Here is a 7,521-nt window from a genome sequence, read left to right as displayed (position 1 = left end):
TTTGCACTTATACAAAGCGGATTGTGTTATATTGTTGTCCACAATGTGGTAATAATATTAAAGTGAACTACTTAGTGACTTCCTTCACTTTGTTTATGTCAAAGAAGTAATGTCTTACATAGCCATCTGAATAAACAAAGTAGGCTACGTTTAAGCACACACCTACCAAAATTAGGAGAAGAACTGTGTCTTCTTTATTACAGAAGGCAACTGGCAAATCCAAATTCCACCATTTCCAGATTTGAAAAGCTCGCAGATAAACAAACCAATTTCTCTCACGTGTTATTACGCCACAGCAAGACAAATGCTTGTGGGAAATTTGTGTGTGTGTGTGTGTGTGTGTGACTCATGTCTCAGAACAATGACATTGCAAAAGGTAAGTTCCTCACTGTTAGGTAAGACAGAGGAGTCAGATGAAACTCTCATGCATAATAAAGAATTAAATAATAGTGCACTGTGATTGGATTGAACCAATTAATGTCATAATAGTGTTTTTAGCAACACCCCACACACACATACATCTTTCAATTTCGGCAAAAAAAGTGTTTTAGGGTTTCAATACCCTTTCATTTTACAGTATGTGCCTGTATGTAAGCATGTACAGTGTGCATGTACTGTATATAAACTCAACCGGCCACTTTATTAGGTACACCCGCCCAACTGCTCGTTAACGCAAATTTCTAATCAGCCAATCCCATGGCAGCAACTCAATGCATTTAGGCATGTAGACATGGTCAAAACAATCTGCTGCAGTTCAAAGCGAGCATCAGAATGAGGGAGAAAGGGGATTTAAGTGACTTTGAATGTGGCATGGTTGTTGGTGTCAGACGGACTGGTCTGAGTATTTCAGAAACTGCTGATCTACTGGGATTTTCATGCACGACCATCTCTAGGGTTTACAGAGAATGGTCCGAAAAAGAGGAATTATCCAGTGAGCGGCAGTTCTGTGGGCACAAATGCCTTGTTGATGCCAGAGGTCAGAGGAGAATGGCCAGACTGGTTCAGCTGATAGAAAGGCAACAGTAACTCAAATAAGCACTCGCTACAACCGAGTTCTGCAGAAGAGCATCTCTGAACACACAACACATCCAACCTTGAGCCAGATGGGCTACAGCAGCAGAAGACCACACCGGGTGCCACTCCTGTCAGCTAAGAACAGGAAACTGAGGCTACAATTCACACAGACTCACTAAAACTGGACAATAGAAGATTGGAGAAACGTTGCCTGCTCTGATGAGTCTCCATTTCTGCTGACACATTCGAATGGTCGGGGCAAAATTTGCCGTCAACAACATGAAAGCATGGATCCATCCTGCTTTGTATTAACGGTTCAGGCTGGTGGTGGTGGTGTAATGGTGTGGGGGATTTTTACTTGGCACACTTTGGGCTCATTAGTACCAATTGAGCATCGTGTCAACGCCACAGCCTACCTGAGTATTGCTGCTGGCCATGTCCATCTCTTTATGACCACAGTGTACTCATCTTCTGATGGCTACTTCCAGCAGGATAACGCACCATGTACTCAAATGGCCTCCACAGTCACCACAGCTCAATCCAATAGAGCACCTTTGGAATGTGGTGGAATGGGAGATTGGCATCATGGATGTGTAGCCGACAAATCTGCAACAACTGTGTGATGCTATCATGTCAATATGGAGCAAAATCTCTGAGGAATATTTCAAGTACCTTTGTTGAATCTACGCCATGAAGGATTAAGGCAGTTCTGAAGACAAAAGCGGTCCAACCCGGTACAATCAAGGTGTACCTAATAAAGTGGCTGGTGAGTGTACACAAATATGTAGTGTACAGTGTGTGTGCATGCATTTAACTAACTACATATGTGTTGTTTAATTTGTTCTATTTGTTTGTACATTTGTTGCTTTTGGTATGTGTTCACCCATTCCTTTTTATTTTTGCCGATATTGATGCTGTTTCTTAATATTTGTTTGTTTGTGAAGCGCTTTGAATTGCATTTATGTAGGAAAGGTGCTGTACAAATAAAAATGTATTCATTCATTTATGCTTAGTCCCTTATTTATCAGGGCTCACCACAGCGGAATGAACTGCCAACTATTCGAGCATATTTTTTTACACTGTGGATGCTCTTTCAGCTGCAACCCAGTACTGGGAAACACCCTCACACCCTCATTCACACACATAAACTACGGCCAACTTAATTAATTCAATTCCCCTATAGCGCATGTGTTTAGACTGTAAGGGAAACCAGAGCATTCAGAGGAAACCCACGCCAACATGAGGAGAGCATGCAAACACACACAGAAATGCCAACTGACCCAGCCGGGAATGGAACCAGCAACCTTCTTTCTGTGAGACCACAATGCTAACCACTGGGTTTATTCATGAATTTGCAGATGTTAAATATGTTTACACACATACATTTACAAAGGAGGTGTCTTTGAAGAGAAGTCGCCGAACGAGTAGCTCACACTGGATCACAAAAGGTCACACACACACACACACACACACACACACACACACACACACACACACACACACACACACACACACACACACCTGTGATAGATGACAGCTGTCCAAAGGTTTGGCTGAATCATTAATCAAAGTCATTAAACTGGGACTCGTTAAAATGATTCAAACCCTGCAGACGCCGAGAGGGTGATTAATAATCGATTATTAGCGCTGCTAGATGCATCCGCTGACCTGAGAACAGCTGATGGTGTTATTATTGTAGGTGTCAAAGGACAGAAGGGTGCGGCCGCTCAAATCAGTGTTGAGTAACACAGCTCAACCAACCCGTACGGCCAGATTTCACTGCGCGCACTTTACTATAAATACACACACACACACACACACCTAGATGACACAATCTGCAGCAGCTGACATTCAGGCATAATGCCAGAAAATCTAAATTGTGGTTAAAGAATCAAATTCAAAAGGTTGTGATCCACACTCACAGGTGCTATGTAGGTTTCTGACTCTAAAGCATAACACCAAAATATGTTTGCAGATATTTCAGAAACATGCAAAGTGAACACTCTTGTTTATCTGAAAAACAATGCTGAGGTCAGATATTCTGCCTTTAAAATGTGCACTACGTGCCAGAACGGCTGTCTTTGTTTTGGTCATTTAACCCACCCAATGCCAGTTGCCTTGGTGGAAAACAGTGTATTTCATTCATGTATTCAGTCATGAAGGCTCTCAGAGTATGCGCCTGTGACCAAAATTGGTAGTGCTGTGAACCTACACTAGTCTCACAGTTCGGTTCGGTTACGATTATCATGCCATCGATTCGGTTCAATTCGATATTTCGGTTTCATCTTGGTGCATTGACGGTGCTTTCCATACACAGTGTTATATTTTCTTCACAGCAGCAGTTCTTGTATTAAAATGTATGAATATATTTATATTTATATACTATTTGTAATACAATTTTGTCATTTAATACAAACAGTCAGAGAAATAAACTTTAACTTTAAACAAAATGAGCATTTAGCAAATAATATAAACAAATATAAATATCCAGCTCAATTTCTGATCCTTGTCTAGTTCTCTTACTGAACGTTCACACCGAAAGCGGCGAGAGCGTGCAAGGTCGCTCTGGCCGCCCTGGCGACAACGCTCTCTGCCTTCAGCTTCTGCGGCGAGAGCGTCAAAACTCGCTACATTGATCTCGTATTTAAAGGAGCCGTTGCAGCATATCAGTTACATTCCTGCATAAAACATGTTTCTAGCGTGAAAATGTTGCGCACTTCTTATCAAATTCATACAACAATGGAAGATCAAGTTGCGTGTGGTGTGGCTTTGCTCTATTTATCCATTATGTGTCCATATGTCTGAAGCAGCAGTACTGTTTTGTACTGTCACATCGCGTGAGATTCCCACTTTTTTAAGATAAATTTATATAACATTAATGAACATCAGTAACTCGCCAGTAACTTATTTAATGTATGTTCCTGTAGGAAAAAATTGCAAATAATTGGAAATCCGGCGACCGCAATAATCAAACCCTTGGGAACAACTGTGGTCGGAACCAAAGTTCACAGGTCTGTGTTCCCTGAACTGCTATCAAGCGATGGACTTCTTCATTCTGATTGGTTGCCGCCGAACCGCGTCATAGCTCATTACCATAAAGTTGACTTCATTTCAACTCTCCTCGACGCTCACGCCGGCGAAGACGCGCCGCGCTGCTCCTCGCCGCTTATCGCCGCCGGCTCTCATTGAAAATGAATGACTTCCGGCTACTTTGACGCTGTCGCCGCTTTTGGTGTGAACGTACGGTTACACCTCTTTGATTGGTCACACCCTCAACAAAAACGGTTGCAATTGGCTCTTGCGCGATGCGCTCTTCACAGATGAGTGACACTGAGCGGCAGGCGGCAGCGGCGATCTCACAGCTGATGTATGATAAATACGGTGGAGAAAACTCTGCAGACACGCGCTCGTTTCTGTATCCAGAAGTAACGCAGTAAAACAGCCGAGAGGAGAAGAAAAGCCACGCCAGCAGGTTAAATGGGCCACTGTGTGTGTGTGTGTGTTTATGTGTGTGTGTGTGTATGCGTGTGTGTGAGAGAGAGAGAGAGATTTATTCTCTCGATCTCAGTGAAATAGGGGCTTTTGCTGTGAATGTCAGTGAAAGACTGATCCAGCAAACACACACAGTGAAATTGTGCACAGTTTATGAGTATTAAGTAGTTAGAGCGTTGTAAATACTCGCGCTCGCCTCCCTCGTGACAGAGCGCATATGAGGTAAACGACGTCAGTAATAACCGGTTATGATTATTACTTAACCGATACCGAATTGTCCAATTGTTCTTGCACCGAAGAAACGATTAATTTTGACACCCCTAGAAATTAGACCTCCGGTGGACAGTAGCAGACTCTGAAATGAGATGCAGATTCAGAGTTCCACATGAGGTGGTTATTAATTAGCAAATAATATAAATATTACGAATATAAACATAAGGTGAGCAGGTTACATTGCAAATATTAACACTAATACTAATAATCCATGACAAAAATCATCAATAACACACTTTTGCTAAGCCAGTTTGATTGTGATTAATTAGGTCCTTAATCTGAGAACCTTCATCCATTACATCTCCTTTACTGCAGCAAAAAATATTAAATAAATGTGCGACAGATTACAGAAAAAATACAGACTGAACACAAGAGCACACCAGCACTTGGGCCCGTTCCTTTAAAAGAGTAACTAGTAATAGTTACTTCTCAAAAGTAGCAACTGAGTTACATATAAAAGTAACTAATTACCAGGGAGGTGACGCAGTGGCGCAGTAGGTAGTGCTGTCGCCTCACAGCAAGAAGGTCGCTGGTTCGAGCCTTGGCTGGGTCAGCTGGCGTTTGTGTGGAGTTTGCATGTTCTCCCTGAGTTCGCGTGGGTTTTCTCCAGGTGCTCTGGTTTCCCCCACAGTCCAAAGACATGCGGTACAGGTGAATTGTTTAGGCTAAAATTGTCCATTGTGTATGTATGCGTGTGAAAGAGTATGGATGTTTCCCAGTGATGGGTTGTTGCTGGAAGGGCATCCGCTGCGTAAAACAAATTCTGGCTAAGTTGGCGGTTTATTCCGCTGTGGCGAGCCCAGATTAATAAAGGGACTAAGCCAATTAACTGATTAAATGATTAATTTACTGCAACCCATCACTGGGAAACATCCATACACATTCATTTACACTCATATACTACGGCCAATTTTAGCTTACTCAGTTTCCCTATAGTGCATGTGTTTGACTGGGGGAAGCACCCGGAGGAAACCCACGCCAACACGGGGAGAACATGCAAACTCCACACAGAAACACCAACTGACCCAGCTGAGGCTCGAACCAGCGACCTTCTTGCTGTGAGGTGATCGTGCTACCCACTGCACCACTGTGACGCCCATCTGAATAATAATTTGAAAGCTACAACAGTGAGGACCAGTTTTATTTACTCAAAGCCAGTCTTCACCTACAGTGTGTGTGTGTGTGCGTGTGTGTGTGTGTGTGTGTGTGTGTGTGTGTGTGGAAGGGCACAGTGTGGCATGAGATCTGTGCCAACATCGCTCTATTAAATAAGCCAGTCAGCAACCAACCACTGAGTTCATCTGTGCGTGTGTGTAAATGTGTGGGTGTTTGTTGGACAATTTAAGATTTTGGTGTGTGTGTGTGTGTGTGTGAGAATGTTGTGTATATATGTTTTTTAGATTTAAAATAAAATACGGTGGCGCAATGGGTAGCACGTTCACCTCACAGCAAGAAGATCACTGGTTCAAGCCTCAGCTGCACTGTAAAAAACATAATCACCATTTGTTCAACACACTGTTCTTTTTCTGTCATATTTACTAAGAATTGTGAATAAGAATTGATTACACAAAAATATCTGTTATATCAACAATATTCGCTAAAATGTTATGTCTACATGTTTAACTGAGTTTTCTGGACAAACATTTTTGTGTTGAATAGGAATGTTGATATTTGAATCAGTTGGGCATGCGTGACGTGACGATTGCAAACTGAGCTTGTTTATCTGTTGCTTGAAAGAGGGGTGACACAGTGGCGCAATTGGTAGCACAGTCGCCTCACAGCAAGAAGGTTGCTGGTTCGAGACCCGTCTGGGTCAGTTGACATCCCTATGTTCATGTGTGTTTCCTCCGGGTGCTCCGGTTTCCGCCCCAGTGGTCTGAGTGTGAATGCGCATTTGCCAGTACTGTGTTGCAGCTGAAAGGGCATCCGCTGTGTAAAACATATGCTGAATAAGTTGGCGCTTCATTTCACTGTGGTGACCCCCGATGAATAAAGGGACTAAGCCGAAGGAATGAATGGATGAAGTAGTAAGTTTGTGTTCATTTTTAAGTAAAATGATTAAAAATAGGATGATATGCAAACAACAACTAATTACTTATTTTGCAAATTTGAAAAACAATCGTCCACTAAACAAAAAAAAATAAATTATTGACTCAAAAGCAGTAACTGTTGCTTTAGTTGATGTGAAAAGAATATCTTTATTAGTAAAATGCAATAATCAACATTGCATAAATGAACAAAATTATGTCCGCTGAACAAAATATTGTTACTGAGAAGAACTAAAAAATAGTTGTTGAGGCAACTCAAAGTTCTTACTGCATCAAGTTGCCTTATTTTTTAATGTTTTCTCAACAATTAATTTTTTACAGTGTGGGTCAGTTGGCGTTTCTGGCGAAACACTAATACTGAACCAGATAAAAATAATACTGTAATTAATACCAAACAAAAACCAAAACACCAAAATGACTGCAACAAAAAAAGTTCAATCTAATGCGAAATATTTTTAAAAACATGATGCTGTTGAGTATTAATGCAATAAATATTTACTGCAAAATCTCCACATTTACAAGAGACACGTATATAAAAGAAAGCCATTAAAAGCCTTCATCCAGGAATGGTATTTTTTAAAGCAATTGGTGCGGTTTCTCTCACAAAAGAGCCCGTTTCAGCAGATCTCCAGCAGATACAGAATAAGATTGACTGACTGAGGCGTCCAAACCTCAAAGGGTGTTTAGTATGCAT

The 7,521-nt window shown here is 41.6% G+C and overlaps 1 protein-coding gene across 1 annotated transcript in view; it reads right to left on the bottom strand.

Moving 5' to 3' along the window:
• The window catches only part of dhrs11a (dehydrogenase/reductase 11a), an 88,378-nt gene that overhangs the window by 37,748 nt on the left and 43,109 nt on the right, over positions 1-7,521 (bottom strand). The gene's annotated exons all lie outside the window — the stretch shown is intronic.

This window comes from Danio rerio, chromosome 5 (assembly GCF_049306965.1).
Source record: "Danio rerio strain Tuebingen ecotype United States chromosome 5, GRCz12tu, whole genome shotgun sequence".
NCBI lineage: Eukaryota > Metazoa > Chordata > Actinopteri > Cypriniformes > Danionidae > Danio > Danio rerio.
The sequence above is the reverse complement of the archived record's forward strand: the minus strand, read 5'-3'. Positions and strand labels throughout refer to the sequence as shown.